A 20,279-nucleotide genomic window follows, 5' to 3' on the forward strand; every position below is an offset into this window, starting at 1 on the left:
CCACACCTCCCCTCCCGGGAGTCTGTGCAGCCCGCCACTGCCAGGGTCCCGTGATCCAGGGACAACTCCCCCGGAAGAACACACGGTGTGCCTCAGGCTGTTGCAACATCACAGGCTCAGCCCGCATTCCTTACCCTGCCCTCTCCCTCCCCCACTAAGTGAGCCAGAGCCCCCGAATCAGCTGCTACTTTAACCCCATCCTGTCTGAGCGAAGAACAGATGCCCTCAGGTGACCTACACGCAGAGGCGGGGCCAAATCCAAAGCTGAATCCCAGGAGCTGTGCGAACAAAGAGAAAGGGAAATTTATCCCAGCAGCCTCAGGAGGAGCGGATTAAACCTCCACAATCAACTTGATGTACCCTGCATCTCTGGAATACCTGAATAGACAACGAATCATCCCAAAACTAAGGTGGTGGACTTTAGGAGTAACTGTAGACTTGGGGTTTGCTTTCTACATCTAATTTATCCCTGGCTTTATGTTTATCTTAGTTTAGTATTTAGAGTTTATTATCATTGGTAGATTTGTTTATTGATTTGATTGCTCTCTTCCTCCTTTTTTTTCTTAATATATATATATATATTTTTTTTCCTTTTTCTCTTTTTGTGAGTGTGTATGCATATGCTTCTTTGTGTGATTTTGTCTGTATAGCTTTGCTTTTACCATTTGTCCTAGGGTTCTTTTTTTTTTCTTGTTTTTTTCAGTATAGTTTTTAGCGCTTGTTATCATTGATGGATTTATTTTTTGGTTTGGCTGCTCTCTTCTTTCTTTCTTTCTTTTTTCCTCCCTTTTCTTCTGAGCCGTGTGGCTGACAGGGTCTTGGTGCTCCGGCTGGGTGTCAGGCCTGTGCCTCTGAGGTGGGAGAGCCAAGTCCAGGATATTGGTCTACCAGAGATCTCCTGGCTCCATGTAATATGAAACGGCAAAAACTCTCCCAGAGATCTCCATCTCAACGCAAAGACCCAGCTCCACTCAATGACCAGCAAGCTACAGTGCTGGACACCCTATGCCAAACAACTAGCAAGACAGGAACACAGCCCTACCCATTAGGAGAGAGGCTACCTAAAATCATAATAAGGTCACAGACACCACAAAACACACCACCGGATGTGGTCCTGTCCACCAGAAAGACAAGATCCAGCCTCATCCACCAGAACACAGGCACTAGTGACCTCCACCAGGAAGCCTACACAACACACTGAACCAACCTTAGCCACTGGGGGCAGACACCAAAAACAACGGGAACTATGAACCTGCAGCCTGTGAAAAGGAGACACCAAACACAGTAAGTGAAGCAAAATGAGAAGACAAAGAAACACACAGCAGATGATGGAGCAAGGTAAAAACCCACCAGACCAAACAAATGAAGAGGAAACAGGCAGTCTACCTGAAAAAGAATTCAGAATAATGATAGTAAAGATGATCCAAAATCTGGGAAATAGAATGGAGAAAATACAAGAAACATTTAACAAGGACCTAGAAGAACTAAAAAGCAAACAAACAATGATGGACAACACAATAAATGATATTAAAACTTCTCTAGAGGAATCAATAGCAGAATAACTGAGGCAGTAGAATGGATAAGTGACCTGGAAGATAAAATAGTGGAAATAACTACCGCAGAGCAGAATAAAGAAGGAAAACAATTGAGGACAGTCTCAGAGACCTCTGGGACAACATTAAACGCACCAACAGTCGAATTATAGGGGTCCCAGAAGAAGAGGAGAAAAAGAAAGGGACTGAGAAAATATGTGAAAGGAAATAGTCAATCAAGTCAAGGAAGAGCAGAGAGTCCCATACAAGATAAATCCAAGGAGAAACATGCCAAGACACATATTAATCAAACTATCAAAAATTAAATACAAAGAAAAAATATTAAAACCAGCAAGGGAAAAACAACAAATAACACACAAGGGAATCCCCATAAGGTTAACAGCTGATCTTTCAGCAGAAACTCTGCAAGCCAGATGGGAGTGGCAGGACATACTTAAGGTGCTGAAAGGGAAAAACCTACACCCAAGATTACTCTACCCAGCAAGGATCTCATTCAGATCTGATGGAGAAATTAAAACCTTTACAGACAAGCAAAAGCTAAGAGAATTCAGCACCATCAAACCAGCTTTACAACAAATGCTAAAGGAACTTCTCTAGGCAGGAAACAAGAGAAGGAAAAGACCTACAATAACAAAACCAAAACAATTAAGAAAATGGTAATAGGAACATACATATTGATAATTACCTTAAATGTAAATGGATTAAATGTCCCACCAAAAGACACAGACTGGCTGAATGGATACAAAAACAAGACTCATATATATGCTGTCTACAAAAGACCTACTTCAGACCTAGGGACACATACAGACTGAAAGTGAGGGGATCTCCATACAAATGGAAATCAAAAGAAAGCTGGAGTAGCAATTCTCATATCAGACAAAATAGACTTTAAAATAAAGACTATTACAAGAGACAAAGAAGGACACTACATAATGATCAAGGGATCAATCCATGAAGAAGATATAACAATTGTAAATATATATGCACCCAAAATAGGAGGACCTCAATACATAAGGCAAATGCTAACAGCCATAAAAGGGGAAATTGACAGTAACACATTCATAGTAGGGCACTTTAACACCCCACTTTCACCAATGGACAGATCATCTAAAATGAAAATAAATTAGGAAACACAAGCTTTAAATGATACATTAAACAAGATGGACTTAATTGATATTTATAGAACATTCCATCAAAAAACAACAGAATACACTTTCTTCTCAAGTGTTCATAGAACATTCTCTAGAATAGATCATATCTTGGGTCACAAATCAAGTGCTGGTAAATTTAAGAAAATTGAAATCGTATCAAGTATCTTTCCAACCACAACACTATGAGACTACATATCAATTACAGGAGATAATCTGTCAGAAATACAAATACATGGAGGCTAAACAATATGCTACTTAATAAACAAGAGATCACTGAAGAAATCAAACAGGAAATAATAAAATACCTAGAAACAAATTACAATGAAAACACGACAACCCAAAATCTATGGGATGCAGCAAAAGCAGAGTTCTAAGAGGGGAGTTTATAGCAATATATTCCCACCTCAAGAAACAAGAAACATCTCAAATAAACAACATAACCTTACATCTAAACCAATTAGAGAAAGGAGAACAAAAAAAATCCCCCCAAAGTTAGCAGAAGGAAAGAAATCATAAAGATCAGATCAGAAATAAATGAAAAAGAAATGAAGGAAACAATAGCAAAGATCAATAAAACTAAAAGCTGGTTCTTTGAGAAGGTAAACAAAATTGATAAACCATTAGCCAGACTCATCAAGAAAAAAAGAGAGAAGACTCAAATCAATAGAATTAGAAATGAAAAAGGAGTAACAACTGACTCTGCAGAAATACAAAGGTTCATGAGAGATTACTACAAGCAACTATATGCCAATAAAAAGGACAACCTGGAAGAAATGGACAAATTCTTAGAAAAGTACAACCTTCTAAGACTGAACCAAGAAGAAATAAAAAATATTAACAGACCAATCACAAGCACTGAATTTGAGACTGTGATTAAAAATCTTCCAACAAACAAAAGCCCAGGACCAGATGGCTTCACAGGCAAATTGTATCAAACATTTAGAGCTAACACCTATCCTTCTCAGACTCTTCCAAAATACAGCAGAGGTAGGAACACTCCCAAACTCATTCTACGAGGCCACTATCACACTGATACCAAAACCAGACACAGATGTCACAAAGAAAGAAAACTACAGGCCAATATCACTGATGAATAGAGATGCAAATATCCTCAACAGAATACTAGCAAACAGAATCCAACAGCACATTAAAAGGATCATACACCATGATCAAGTGGGGTTTATTACAGGAGTGCAAGGATTCTTCAATATACGCAAATCAATCAATGTGATACACCATATTAACAAATTGAAGGAGAAAAACCATATGATCATCTCAATAAAGCTTTTGACAAAATTCAACACCCATTTATGATAAAAACCATCCAGAAAGTAGGCATAGAGGAACTTACCTCAACATAATAAAGGCCATATATGACAAAACCACAGCAACATCGTTCTCAATGGTGAAAAACTGAAACCATTTCCACTAAGATCAGGAACATGACAAGGTTGTCCACTCTCACCACTATTATTCAAGATAGTTTTGGAAGTTTTAGCCACAGCAATCAGAAGAGAAAAAGAAAGAAAAGGAATCCAAATTGGAAAAGAAGTAAAGCTGTCACTGTTTGCAGATGACAAGATACTATACACAGAGAATCCTAAAGATGCTACCGGAAAACTACTAGAGCTAATCAACGAATTTGGTAAAGTAGCAGGGTACAAAATTAATTCACAGAAATCTCTTGCATTCCTATACAGTAAGGATGAGAAATCTGAAAGAGTAATTCAGGAAACACTCCCATTGACCACTGCAACGAAAATAATAAAACACCTAGGAATAAACCTACCTAAGGAGACAAAACACCTGTATTCAGAAAGCTATAAGACACTGATGAAAGAAATTAAAGAGGATACAAACAGATGGAGAGATATACCATGTTCTTGCATTGGAAGAATCAACTTTGTGAAAATGACTCTACTACCCAAAGCAATCTACAGATTCAGTGAAATCCCTATCAAACTACCACTGGCATTTTTCACAAAAAATTTCACAATTTGTATGGAAACACAAAAAATCCTGAATAGCCAAAGCAACCTTGAGAAAGAAAAACAGAGCTGGAGGAATCAGGCTCCTGGACTTCAGACTACTACAAAGCTACAGTAATTAACACAATATGGTACTGGCACAAAACCAGAAATACAGATCAATGGAACAGCATAGAAAGCCCAGAGATAAACCCACGCACATATGGTCACCTTATCTTTGATAAAGGAGGCAAGAATATACAATGGAGAAAAGACAGCCTCTTCAATAAGTGGTACTGGGGAAACTGGACAGCTATATGTAAAAGAATGAAATTTGAACACTACCTAACACCATATACAAAAAATAAACTCAAGGGCTTCCCTGGTGGCGCAGTGGTTGAGAGTCTGCCTGCCAATGCAGGGGACACGGGTTCGTGCCCCGGTCTGGGAAGATCCCACATGCCACGGAGCGGCTGGACCCGTGAGCCATGGCTGCTGAGCCTGTGCGTCCGGAGTCTGTGCTCCGCAACGGGAGGGGCCACAACAGTGAATGGCCCGCGTACCACAAAAGAAAAAAAAAACTCAAAATGGATTCAAGACCTAAATGTAAGGCCAGACACTCTAAAACTCTTAGAGGAAAACATAAGCCCAACACTCTATGACATAAATCTCAGGAAGGTCCTTTTTGACCCACCTCCTAGAGAAATGGAAATAAAAACAAAAATAAACAAATGGGACCTAACGAAACTTAAAAGCTTTTGCACAGCAAAGGAAACCATAAACAAGATGAAAAGACAACCCTCAGTATGGGAGAAAACATTTGCAAGTGAAGCAACTGACAAACGATTAAGCTTCAAAATTTACAAGCAGCTCATGCAACTAAATATCAAAAAAACCCAACCCAATCCAAAAATGGGCAGAAGACCTAAATAGACATTTCTCCAAAGAATATATACAGATTGCCAACAAACACGTGAAAGAACGCTCCACATCACTAATAATTAGAGAAATGCAAATCAAAACTACAATGAGGTATCACCTCACACCAGGCAAAATGGACATCATCAAAAAATCTACAAACCGTAAATGCTGGAGAGGGTGTTGAGAAGAAGGAACCCTCTTGCACTGTTGGTGGGAATGTAAATTGATACAACCACTATGGAGAACATGGAAGTCCCTTAAAAACTAAAAAGAGCACTAGTATATGACCCAGCAATCCCACAACTGAGCATATACCCTGAGAAAGCCATAATTCAAAAAGAGTCATGTAGCACAATGTGCATTGCAGCACTATTTACAATAGCCAGGACATGGAAGCAACCTAAGTTTCCATCAACAGTTGAATGGATAAAGAAGATGTGGCACATACATACAAGGGAATATTACTCAGCCATAAAAAGAAATGAAATTGAGTTATTTGTAGTGAGGGGGATGGACCTAGAGTCTGTCATACAGAGTGAAGTAAGTCAGAAAGAGAAAAACAAATACCGTATGCCAACACATATATATGGAATCTAAAAAAAAGAAAAAAAATGCTTGTGAAGAACCTAGGGGCAGGACAGGAATAAAGACACAGACATGAATAATGGACTTGAGGACACGGGGAGGGGGAAGGGTAAGCTGGGATGAAGTGAGAGAGTGGCATGGACATATATACACTACCAAGGGTAAAATAGATAGCTAATGGGAAGCAGCCGCATAGCACAGGGAGATCAGCTTGGTGCTTTGTGACCACCTAGAGGGGTGGGATAGGGAGGGTGGGAGGGAGACCCAAGAGGGAGGAGATATGGGGATATATGTATATGTATAGCTGATTAACTTTGTTATAAAGCAGAAACTAACACACCATTGTAAAGCAATTATACTCCAATAAAGATGTTAAAAAAACGCTAAAATAATACACACAAAAACAAACAATAATCACTTCTTTGGATGATAGAATTTAGGGTGTTTTTTTCCCCTTTGTTTGCAACTTTGAGCCTGTATTGCTTTGCAATAAGGAAAAGAGTGATTTAAAAATAAAATAAATCATAAAAAATTTTATTCCCGTTAAAGCATTTAAAAATTTTATCCTGCTTTTCTCATAGGTTGTGCATTTAATGCTCCATCCAAATCACTAGAAATTCTAAATTACTATGGGTTTTGAAAATACTACTAAAATAAAAGCAAACATCTGAGATATTTGCAGTTAATTATGTCCTTATACCATAAAATCTTTAAACAGTGAAAGGATTAAGATGCTTAATTTTTATAGGAAAAATGTTATATGTAAGAAAAATATGGAGAATAATGTAAAAGTAAATAAGCAGATGTTCTGAAAGCAAAGATCTCTATTAGTAACATTTTAACCTTCTAGTTGTACTCAAAAGTTAATAATAACTTCTAGATTTTGAAGAAAACTTCAGGCTTTACATTTCTTTCCAACTAGTAGAATATTTTTTAAGCTTTAAGGATCATTACCATAGGCTGGCTTCTCCAGGAAGCAGGTTCTGTGATAGCATTTAGGGGGCACAATATTTCTTAGAGAAATAAGAATCTGGGATCCATACCTGCAGAAGAGAGGGGAAGGAAGCAGGATTAAGCAGAGAGAGAAGCTGAGCTGTGATGAATTTCCAGTGAAGTCCTCAGAGAACCCCACAGGGAGTGCTGAAGCTGGAAAGGTCTGTCAGATTTGTTCACATTGTGTCAAGCTGGTCGGCCCTGTATTCTCTCCTCTGTTAGTCAATGGAGGACCACCCCCAGAAGGGTGCGGCTTCTTGCAGCTGAGACAATTCTTGAAGGAGCCTACTGCTAAAAGCTGCTTGTTAACATCAATTCCAGCAGGTGAGCTAAGTCTTTCCTTGAAGGGGGCTCTTGGTGTTACATCTCCATATTTACCACAATCGAACTTTCCTTTCTACTGGAAAATCCAACTCTATGCAATGTTCAGTAAGAAACAAATCTTTTTTTATACAAATATATACATATTTTATTGATTTTATTTTAATTATTATTAAATACAAATATAAAGACATAACATTACACCTCACTTTGTCCTGCACAATAATTAATAACTATGTCCTATAAATGGGTATGACCAAGAGAATCCCATGTTGTGGCAAGGTGGGCAAGGTGAAATTTACAAATAACACTCACTCAATTGTGGGCCTGCAGAAGCCAGTACTCAGGTGAATGTCAGTCAGGCCACATTTCCCAGGTGTGACAGCCTTTTCACTCCATCTTCAGACGCTCTTCACATTTTTAAAAGTACACCCACCAGGTGCCCCTCACAGCCTCCTCGATTTTCTCCTTCCCTTTTGTCTTTCTTTCTACGTTTCCTTCCATCTAGCTTTCCTTCCAATTCTCTCTCCTTCAAACTGGTATCCAGCACCTGCTCTGAGTTCAGCCACACACTGAACCGGAGAGATACAAAGATGAATATTGGTTCCAGGGGCCTTTATTTGTGCCTCTTTTCTCATTTTATTGAAACAATTAAATCTTTATGTCCATATTTAATAAACATTGGAGATCTGGATTATTTTCCAGCATGATGAGGTAGAGAATTCAGGGCAGTAAATGACCCATTTATAAAAGGTAGTTAAAACATAATTATTTGAATTAAACAGGAGAGAACTAATGAGAAGTAGATGGTATTTTCTGGGGAAATGTCTAAAAAACTGCAAATATTGTATAAGAATAAAATAATTTCCTAGAACCTTCCTTTGCTGCTAAATCTGTTTAGAACTATAAGGATTGAAAATAGAATGTACCAACCAGTACTCTGGAAAGGGAAGCCTCTATACCCTGAGGGATGCAGCTCCCTTCATACACCCTCTGAGTAAGCCCATAGTGCAGGAGCAAGAGAATGCTGTACAGCAGGAACCATAGAGAGAATGAAAAACAGTGCAAAATACTAAAGAACACGGTCCAGCAACAGAAAAATATGCCAGGCACAAAGACCTATTCTGCAAAATCAAAAGGCAAACTAACAACATGAAGACCACATTTATTTTGGTTGGATTAGGTCATCGGTACTCCACATGACTCAGAACAGGTACACATTCAGTAACCAAAAAATAATTAGAAGTATTATAGGTCTTCTGACAGGAATGTCAAAGGGAGAAGGGAGGGTGCATTCTTTTTTTTTTTAATAAATCTTTATTGGAGTATAATTGCTTCACAATACTGTGTTAGTTTGTGTTGTACAACAAAGTGAATCAGCCATATGCATACATGTATCTCCATATCCCCTCCCTCTCGAGCCTCCCTCCCACTCACCCTCCCTATCCCACCCCTCTAGGTCATGGCAAAGCACCAAGCCTATCTCCCTGTGCTATGCTGCTGTTTCCCACCAGCCAACTATTTTACATTTGGTAGTGTATATATGTCGATGCTACTCTCATTTCACCCCACCTTCCCTGCCCCGCTATGTCCTCAAGTCTTTTCTCTACGTCTACGTCTTTATTCCTGCCCTGCCCCTAGGTTCATCAGTACCATTTTTTGTTTTTTTTTAGATTCCATATATATGTGTTAGCATACGGTATTTGTTTTTCTCTTTCTGACTTACTGCACTCTGTATGACAGACTCTAGGTACATCCACCTCACTACAAATAACTCAATTTCGTTTCTTTTTATGGCTGAGTAATATTCCATTGTATATATGTACCACATCTTCTTTAACCATTCATCTGTCAATGGACTCTTAGGTTGCTTCCATGTCCTGACTATTGTAAAAACAGCTGCAATGAACACTGTGGTACATGACTCTTTTTGAATTATGGTTTTCTCAGGGTATATGCCCAGTAGTGGGATTGCTGGGTAATATGGTAGTTCTATTTTTAGTTTTTAAGCAACCTCCATACTGTTCTCCATAGTGGCTGTATCAATTTACATTCCCACCAACAGTGCAGGAGGGTTCCTTTTTCACCACACCTTTTCCAGCATTTATTGTTTCTAGATTTTTTTGATAATGGCCATTCTGACCAGTGTGAGGTGACACCTCATTGTAGTTTTGATTTGCATTTCTCGAATAATTAGTCATGTTGAGCATCTTTTCATGTGCTTCTTGGCCATCTGGATGTCTTCTTTGGTGAAATGTCTATTTAGGTCTTCTGCCCATTTTTTAATTGAATTGTTTGTTTTTTTGATATTGAGCTCCACGTGCTGTTTGTATATTTTGGAGATTAATCCTTTGTCCGTTGTTTCATTTGCAAATATTTTCTCCCATCCTGAGGGCTGTCTTTTCGTCTTGTTTATGGTTTCCTTTGCTGTGCAAAAGCTTTGAAGTTTCATTAGGTCCCATTTATTTATTTTTGTTTTTGTTTCCATTACTCTAGGAGGTGGGTCAAAAAAGATCTTGCTGTGGTTTATGTCAAAGAGTGTTTTTCCTATGTTTTCCTCTAAGAGTTTTATAGTGTCTGGTCTTATATTTAGGTCTGTAATCCATTTTGAGTTTATTTTTGTATATGGTGTTAGGTAGTGTTCAAATTTCATTCTTTTACATGTAGCTGTCCAGTTTTCCCAGCACCACTTGTTGAAGAGGCTGCCTTTTCTCCATTGTATGTTCTTGCCTCCTTTGTCATAAATTAGGTGACCATATGTGGGTGGGTTTATCTCTGCGCTTTCTATCCTGTACCATTGAGCTAGATTTCTGTTTTTGTGCCAGTACCATACTGCGTTGATTACTGTAGCTTTGTAGTATAATTTGAAGTCAGGGAGCCTGATTCCTCCAGCTCCATTTTTCTTTCTCAAGATTGCTTTGTCTATTCGGGGTCTTGGTGCATTCTTAATAAACAGCACATCTTTAAAATCTTCTCAGACCATCATCATTCCTCTTAATATTCTCTAGCACCATAGCTACTCCCAGAAACTCTAACTTTTCAGAGTTCCCTGCCCTCCAAAACTTCTCTGACAGCTTCCCCATATGCCTTTCCTCTCTATCTTCTCTCTTTCCTTCTTCTGTAGCTTATTATTATGTAGCTCCATGTAGCCTTTCTGGTTTCATTTGTTTTGTTTATTTGTTTAGACTTATAATTGAATTTTGGATAGCAAACAATAGCCCCAAGAGGCCAAAAAGACAGAATCCTTTCTTTTAAGTGTAGGTGGACTGTCAAGGAGAAGAGGGAGGCTATGAATGTCCGTAAATTAGTAATTATGACTTCCTTACACAATTAGTTAATAATTTTATCTCTGTTACACTAATAAGAATAGTGTGCTTTATATTGGAGTTTCCCTATTAGATGTGGAGGATTTTCTTAGGGGTAACTGGGGTGTAGATCCACCTGTGAATTCTGAAATAATAGATATAGAGAAGCTTTCTGGAACTGCTTTGTAGACTATTATTCCTCTAAATTCTACAGAGATATAGGACAATTTGATGCTTCGTCCTTTTGAGATTAGAGGAAATATGTTTTTAAATCTGTATCTTATTGTTAATTTTTAGCTAGAATCACAGCACATTTGGCCCCCTACATCTAGCTTGGGGGTGTTATTTACACCATTTAGAAGACCCGAGGTAAACTGGACATCATCAAAAACACAGCCAATAAAAATAACATATGACTAATTGGGGATTACTGTGGGCCAGGCAACACCATGGAGAATTTAAGGGTAGAGAAGCCAAAGGAAAGTTTTAGGGCTCAGGGGGTTAGATATTTACCATAATGAGGGACCAGCTTCCTGAAGGGGACAGTTACAGAAAGAATGGTACGCTGGTACGGCAGGCATTGAGAGAGCAGTTGGAAAAGGGCATTATGGATTATTGTTACTTCTCATCACTGCGATCCAAGCAATCCAGATTCATGTACAATTCAGGCATGCAATATATGTCTTCACAGTAAATGTTTCTATAAGCATATGTTATAAAAACTAGGAGTATAATTGTGACATCAACTAATTTCATAATGTTTTTACAAAATAAAGCCATCACATGCTTCATTCAACAAGTATCTGATGAGCCCTCACTGCTTGTCAGGTGCTGAGCTAGGTTTGGAGTTGCAGTGGAAAACAAGTAGACAAGGCCCTAGAGGTGGGAGACAGACAGTAAATAAGTAAACAGATACATAAAGAAAAGGGATTGTTTCAGATAGTGTCAAGTGTTATGAAAATAATAAAATAGAAGATGACCAAGAGGTGGCTACTATCTTAGACGTGGTGGTCCGGAAGACACCTCTGAAGAGATGACATTTCAGCAGGGACTAAAATGATATGAAAAAGTTGGCCAAGAAGATAAGAAGATGTCAGGCAGAGGGAACAGCTAGCAGAAAGGCCTTAAATTCGGTACATGTTTAGTGTGTCAAGAGAACGTCATGAAAAAATTTTCAGGGACCAAGTCATGTGAGGCTTTATAGCTCTGGATTTTACTCTAATAGCAATGAGTAGATATTGGTGAATTTTAAGCTACAAAAGAAAATAATCTGATTTATGTTTTCAAAGGATCCCACAGGCTACTCTGTGGAGTATGAACCAAAGAGGTCAAGGGTGTAAGCAGGAATCAATTGAGAGGTTTTTACTACAGTCCAGGCAGAGGATAAATAAAGGTAAGAGTGAAGATGGTAAGAGGGTATTGGAACTGGGCAATATTTAGGAGGTTTGGCCAACTAGATTCTTGATGGATTGGATATGAGAAATCAGGATTGGATATGAGAAATCAGGATTGGATATGAGAAATCAGGAAGAGTGGAACTGAGGTTGATTCTGAGGGTTTGGGCTTCATCAGTTAGTTATGATGATTCTAATAACTAAGATGGGGATAACTGGGGAAAGATGATGTTATGGAAGTGGTGGGAGTTGGGGTCCATAAACTACCTATGCTTACATGGATGAGTTTTGCAGGAGCCTTGAATGCCCTTAAGTGGAACGAAAATTTTTGGCATATATTCACAGGGACTTCAGGTTGGGAGCATACACAAGTTTCATCAAATTCTTAAGAGAATTTGAAAAGTTATCTCCAGAAAGCAAAGTTAGGCAATTCCTAACATATTACCCTCTGGATTTTCTTTTTCTTCTTCCTTTCTTTTCTGTTTATAATTATGTAAAAGCAGAAAAGAGAGTAGAGACTGAATTGTTAGTAAAGAAAAATATATGTAAAGAAAAGGACACATTTTGAAAGTTAGCTCTCTTTTTAATTTTACTTCATTGAGAATATAAGTACATATACAGGGTAGACTTGAAAAGATTTCTGGATTCCATTTTAATTTCCTTGCTACATTTAAGATCCCTTGGCAGTCCTAGGTGTAGGCTAGTCTGTAGCATTCCTGGGCTCTCCTACTAGGCCAAACACATATCTTCTCCTTCTTTGCCATGTCCAAGGGACATCTTATACCTTGGGTGTTTTGAGCTCTCCCACTGAGGTACAGCTAAGGGTAACTCTTGCACTCCTTTCTATAAATAGGCATTTTATCAGATGAGGTTCAGCCAAGGAAACAACACAATGAATAGAATGGAGTAAGGGACTAATATGGGTATTAGAACTTACACGATTGTGTGAGAAGCTGAGGAAATACAGGTGTGAATGTGAATACCTGGAGGATTAGAGAAAAGCCAATAACAAGGGACCATAAAGAGAGCTGTGGAAGGCTGTTGCCCCTGCATCTGGCAGTGGGCCTGAAGTCACCATAAGTTAGTAAGTCAGAGAGTCAGGAAGAAAAGTTGGACAGACAGTTGGGTAGAGCACGGGCACATTTTTCTTCCACAAGGACAAACTGGAACCTACACTGGTCACTCATTATGTCAAACTCCAAGGATGCAGGCCACCTGCAGAAAAAGTTGATGCTTTTGACGGCCTTGCTACACATGCTACTTGCCCAGGAACTGGAAAAGCTGAAGGAGGAGATCTCATAGGAATAAGAGAAGCTATGGGCCTGGGTGCTGCTCCATGTGAACAAGGTGAGCCAGAACATCAGGAACCACACATACACACACACACTGAGGTGTGTGCACATATGCAAGCATGTGTTGAGCAATGCCTGGGACCCTGCAGTAACCTCCTGAGTAACGACTGCTGCTTCTCCCTTCCAAATCTCGTGCAAATTTCTCTAATGGCCAACTCTAAACTGAAACTACTAAAGGGAAGGGAATTCTGGGAGCCATAGTTCCTGATGATTTGACACAGTACTAAATTACCACAGTCATGTTCTTCACCAAACATACCATGAGAAAGAAGGCAGTGATTCACTTTGACCCCAATTATGGCCCTACTTAAAAAGACATGAAGTGGGCTTCCCTGGTGGTGCAGTGGTTGAGAGTCCACCTGCCGATGCAGGGGACGCGGGTTCGTGCCCTGGTCTGGGAAGATCCCACATGCCGCGGAGCAGCTGGGCCCGTGAGCCATGGCCGCTGAGCCTGCGCGTCCGGAGCCTGTGCTCTGCAATGGGAGAGGCCACAACAGTGACAGGCCTGAGTACCGCAAAAAAAAAAAAAAAAAAAAAAAAAGACATGAAATGAGGTTGGATGTATTTAAGTATATGGAGTGTGATGGGACAAAATAACTCAATGAACTCAACTTTCTGTCAAAAATATTATATGGCAAGATTGATAATATTAACATTATTTTCTAAGATGACATCTCATGTGAGATGATTTCCTTAATGAAGTTATGCAATCATTCCTATCTGTTGGAAAGACAATTTACACAGTAGCTAAAGAGAAGTCCAAATTTGAAATGAATGGCACACGAGAGCAGTTTTCACAGTCCAAGATCAGCCCTCAGAGGTTTACTTGAAGGATTATTATTATTTCTTTTACATATCAGAAGGGGAAAAATAATAAAAGAGGTGGGAAATATCATCCCCCAAATATATATCAGTTATTATAATACAAAAGTTGTAAAGAGAAAAATTCATATTAATTCCTTCTCCAGCTCCCTGTAACTAAATTATTAATTAACTAAGAAGAGAAATGACAACGTTTGGATCACTCAGAGAAGCAAGAAAGAATAGAAAATAATGTGTTAATGTTTTAGTCAAACTCAATTCCAGCCCCCAATTTCTTATTTTTCAAAAAGGGAATATCTTAGGATATTGAATGACAAGTTACAGCTGACACATCAAGGGAACGGAGATACTTCTTACCAAAGTAAGGTGCCAGACCCAAATTCAGATTTTTAAAGGAAACGTTCACAAAATTCCTGGACCTCTCAGGTCCTCCATCCCCGATGGGCAGGGATTAGAGTGCCTGTTCCCTTTCCTCATACTCATTTGGATGTGCCTCCGAGAAGCCTACCGAGAGAACTTACTGCCTTGCCTCTGCAGTGGTGAGGCAAAATGACTGTAGTCTTGACTCCTGTCCAGAGAAGTCAAGCAGCCAAGAGATTGGCTCACCAACTGCTTTGATGGTAATGGCGGAGAGTTTCTTTTGTTTGGGGATTGGCCTGCACTCTCGAATTTGCCCAGGTAAAGTCTACATGAGGGTTTCCCATGGCCTGGAGGTGGGTAGTATATGAGGAAGAGCTCACCTTGGATTCAGTCCAACAGGGCTACAGAAAGGGATCAAGGGGCGTGATCCACAAGGATAAGATTTATGAGGAACCCCGATTTCTGGAGGTAGCAAGGGCAAGGAGAGTCTAAATCTACCACTCAAATAGAGATCTATCCATTAGGAAACCCGAGGTGAGAGGCTCCAGTGATGGGACTCTTCCAAGTACCCACAAAAGCACCTATAAGAGTCAACCCTAAATATTTCTTGATCCCAGGACCTCATATCTAGCCCACCAAAGTTCAAGTAAGGATTTTCTTATTATCTTTTTCTTTCTCCCTTTCATGCTCCAACCAAACCTGGAAAGGTCTAAAGCCAAGGTTAGCAAGCTGGCAACTAAATCCAGCAATAGCTGAGAGAGGGGAAAAGATGTAACTCAAGTTAAATGCAGAGTTTCAATTATTATACAGGAGCCAACACTCTAATTTCTGAATCCATACAGTGTTTGGGGCCTTCAAGTGTCTTCAGGAATGCTTATTATCTAAGAGTGAGTGGAAATCTTAGAACTCTAATTAAATGGTGGGGGGAAGCTTCCATCATTGAAAAAATTTAAAGAGATAATGGGAAGCAAAAAAACCCCCCATATATATATATATATATATGTTTTATTAGGTCTTATGCTTAGGGCTTGCTCAATGTAAAATGTAATGAAAGCGTAAAATATTTAATTTAAAGAGATAATGGGAAGCCAAAAAATGTGTTTTATTCGGTTTTATGCTTAGGATTTGTTCGATGTTAAAGTAATTTAAAAAAATCATTCACATATAAAGCTTATACCAGCTCTATCCTATAATGCTCCCTAGAGTAAACAACTTATTCTTTACTCTCTCTAGACATAGCCTTATCCTCTCCTTTGTTCAACTACTGCCATGTCCTTCTAACTCATCAGAAACTGTCTTAGCATTCTGTTAGGTCAAGGGATGGCGGGGGGGGGGGGGCGCTATGCTTAGTGTAATTGCAAAACATTGTGGGTTTCCCCCAGCCTAAGTACTGTCACATACAAGGGTTTGAGCCTAACCTTTCTTACTAAGAAGTATGTAAAAGCATTACACAGAATAAAAAGTTCTATGGATTATATTAGCTTTTGATATCTTCATTTTTTTCTCCTTTGTTAGCATTGAGTTTGGTCAACAAAAATGGGGTATATCTAATATATCTAATATCCTCTCTAATAGATATTTCCAAGTCAAATAAAATACGGTCTGAGAAAAGGACCTAGTGACTGCAATTTTTGTGAAAAAGTAAGAACAGAATTAAAGTTCTAGTGAGTTAAAGACTGAATAGGAGATAAGGAAATAGATATAAGAAATTAATACTAAAATATCTGGGAGCTCTGCAGTAACCAAATGAAAGATTTAGTGCTGTTGCAAGAACTAGACTGAATGAGTAAATGAATTCAAAGGTCAAAAGGAATTATTACCGATTTAATTTTTTAAAAGTATATCTCTTTTAAGTGTCTATGACCCTTAAGAAAGGTTCAAAAAACTGTATATATTTTGTACTCTATAAAACTATTTTTTAACATCTTTATTGGAGTATAATTGCTCTACAATGGTGTGTTAGCTTCTGCTATATAACAAAGTGAATCAGCCATACATATACACATATCCCCATATCCCCTCCCTCTTGCGTCTCCCTCCCACCCTCCCTGTCCCACCCCTCTAGGTGGTCACAAAGCACCGAGCTGATCTCCCTGTGCTATGCAGCTACTTCCCACCAGCCATCCATTCTATATTTGGTAGTTATACTCTATAAAACTCTTGAACAAAATGAGTTCTCAATAAACTTCATTTCCAACCATATCCTCCAATAAGTTATGTGTTCTGCACCATCTCAGAGTATATTCTCTGCCATGAGTCCAAGTAGGCTATATAATGAGTGCAATGTGTACAAATGCTGTTTCATTCCAAAGCTGTAGCTTAGCTTACCATGTACAGAGTGATAGTCTAACACACATGCCTAGGACAATGATTTACATATTCTTACAATACCTTTTTCTAGAAGAGAATATTTTAGCTGATTAATTTATGATGTGGTAGTAATAAACAAAATAATACAGGAATAAGCTAATATAAACATTAATTTCCTTATTTTGAATTACTATTCAAATTATCTGAGAATTCTGTTTCTCAGTAAGTGGTTACTGCTTTATGAAATATCAGTAATAAGTAACAAAGAAAATGGTTTAGGTAAATGAGAATTCAATACACTACCAACTTTCCTGCTGCATGAGTACCCTTGTTTTGGACAAGCAGGAAGCATCATTATCAAAGGCCCTTCTGATAATTCCACTGCCATTCTTATACCTGTAAATGATTAAAAGAAAGTATAAAAAAAAAGAGCACTCAGTGACTCATAGTATAGCAGAAGCCCCTTAAAACATTTTTCTTACTCTAGTACAAATGGTTGACAATGGGGGTCTTCAAAACATGATTCAACTATTTCTTAGGATTTCTATATATATATTTCTAAGAAAATAACCTTTCAGTGATACCCTTCAAATTAAAAACAGGGTGCATTAAAAGCAAAGCAAAATCATGTTTAATAGAAATAAGTTTTTTCCACTCACTATGAATTCAGGTATCAATAATATTAAAATTTGCTTCTTTCATTAACACAACTACTGTGCTTAATTATTCTTACTTAGTTATTCCAGTAACCAAGGCAGTGTTCTAGCACATAGCTGAGTGTGTGGGACAAATTAGGAACTTGGTAATTGTTACATGAATGAATAAATGAAGAAACTATAGATCCTTAGGAAGAAAGGCAATAAATCCACTTTTTTTTTTTCTTCACATAGGCCTTGTTTCAGGACAATCATTACATGATCTGAGGCCCTTACTTTGACAATACTACATTTTAACTTAGAGATGAAGAACTTAGATGGTATATAGCTCTCATTCGTTCAGTCCATTTACTTTCATCATCTAGGAGAACTTTGTTTTATCGTAGAGTGTAAGACCCCAATTTATAATGATTCTCAGAGTAACAATATTTTTAACAGTATGAAACTAAAAGAATATTTGACGTTAGTTTTGGGGATTATAAGGCTGTGAGTGAGAATAACTTTATGCCCCACTTCAGGTAATTCATATGTCATAGGAATTAGCAATCCAGCTATTGTCTTTCCTAAAAAAAATAAATTAACTAACAAATATTCAGAGAGTACATATTGAGCCAAAGGACCTATTAGGAAATATAAAAAAGGGTAAGGTGTAGACATCTGAATAGTTGATGGTAAAATATCCCCCTTAAAAAAAAATCTTTTCAAGATCAAGGTGGCAATAAGATATAAAGATGGAATGTCCAAGAAAGGAACTTTATAAATGTTCCCATCTGAGACATGGATACAGCAGTCATGCTGAGCCCCTGAGGGGATCTTGAATTCAGTGATCTGATTAAATCTGTATGTTTAAAGGGAAAAAAAAACCCCACACTCCTCTGGAGATCATACGGATAAAGGACTATAGTGAACAAGACCGTTGTGTTGTATTATTTTCTTTGTACATGAAAGCTAGTGAAACCTGCTAAGTTGGGTTATAGAATCAATAAAGTAATTAAAGTTAGACTGAATCTTATAGAAACAATGTCAGCTGCTACCTTCTCTTATACAAAGGATACCAAAAAGCCTCCGCTTCTTTCACATATTCCCCCCCATGGAAGGATCTCCCACACCCACGCTTGAATTTTTTTACTAGAAGCTAGAGCCTTTTATTCATTTCACAATTAGAGATAAAAACTAAAAGTAAATGCCCTGAGAATCAACACACTGACTTAAAATCACATCAGCTTGTAAAATGCAGGTATCGAAGCTATGCCCGAGATCCAGTTTTGATAGGTACTGTGAGGGGAAAGCAGAAGGGTACTTAGTACCTGTAGTAAGAAGAGGCAATTAAAAGAAAGGGAGTGGGGGATGCAGAAAAGGGAGGTTAAGAACTAAAAAAAAACCCCAATTATTTCAGCGTTCTATCCTTGGGGTGGCTCCAGAAGAGGAACTGCAGAGAAGAAGCATTTTCTTAGGACGTACTAGTAAATCCAATTTAATGATTACTTCTTGCTAACCTATATCATTATAACCAAAACTACAGATGATGAAGAGTATCAGAAAGTTAATATCACAGCAAATGCTGAGGTAAATTACCTCTTGAGTAACTATATTAACAGAGAGAAGCGGGATGATTATAAAACAGCATTATAAAGTGGTAGACTTCTTAATTATATTTGTTCATTTTATGCTTAAAGTAATAAGCTACACTAAAATGTTTATTAGATTAAATGTAATGTGGTATTCAGGATTGAGTCCTGGAACAGAAAAAGGTTATTGTTGAAAAACTAGTGAGATCAAATAAAGTCTATAGTTTGGTTAAGAGCACTGTAGCAACATTAATTTCCTAGTTCTGACAAATGGTTATATAAGACGTTAACTTTAGGGCAAGCTGAGTAAAGGGTATATAGGACTCTGGGCTATCTGTAACTTTCCTGTAAATTTAAATTATTCCAAAATAAAATGATTATTAGAATGCTTATTAGTTATTTTTATTAGAATAACTCTAGTTTACAACATTAAAAAAAATCAAATTGTATGTATGCCACTGGCTCATTTGAGACTATCGCTTATTATGCAAAATTCTCTAGTGCCTGAGTTTAATGGTTTGCCTGTACTTTAATCTGAGCAGCCATGGGGAAGGCATTCTATCCATTCAGTGGCAGAAGTAATAATAGTTTCTGTCAGTAATGACTTATGCATCAGGGTCATTTCACCTCATGTTCATTTTAGCCGAACATTTAAAGGGGATGATTTACATTTCATGTTTCTTTTACTATCTGGTAACCTGAGCTGTAATAAATATTTCAGGCACTGATGGTGTTTTGTTCAAGAAAAATATTATGTTTTCTTATTTGTTTATAGTACCTAATGTTCCTCAGTATTTTGAGATGTTTTTATATCAACTTCCCATTTATTTTTATCTGCTGTTATTATGTTCCCATGTAAATGTTATGACAAGGAAAACAGTTTGGGCTTGTGTTCACTAATAAAAAAAATAAACCTTAGAAAATAAATAAACAGATTGGGCTCAGCATAATTCTGAGATTGTAAGACCTAGTAAAGATAATAATCCAAATGGCAGCAAATGTTATTAAGATTAAACTAAAC

At 37.9% G+C, this 20,279-nt stretch overlaps 1 protein-coding gene across 1 annotated transcript in view; it reads right to left on the reverse strand.

Annotated features, from left to right (window-relative positions):
* Positions 1–17,365, reverse strand: part of FAM237B (family with sequence similarity 237 member B) — a 37,931-nt gene extending 20,566 nt beyond the window's left edge. Inside the window, exon 1 of the mRNA XM_060156078.1 lies at positions 17,338–17,365. The gene's annotated coding sequence lies outside the window, so the exon portion shown is untranslated. The remainder of the gene's footprint in view (positions 1–17,337) is intronic.
* Positions 17,366–20,279: the final 2,914 nt, after the last annotated feature.

Source organism: Lagenorhynchus albirostris, chromosome 8 (assembly GCF_949774975.1).
Source record: "Lagenorhynchus albirostris chromosome 8, mLagAlb1.1, whole genome shotgun sequence".
NCBI lineage: Eukaryota > Metazoa > Chordata > Mammalia > Artiodactyla > Delphinidae > Lagenorhynchus > Lagenorhynchus albirostris.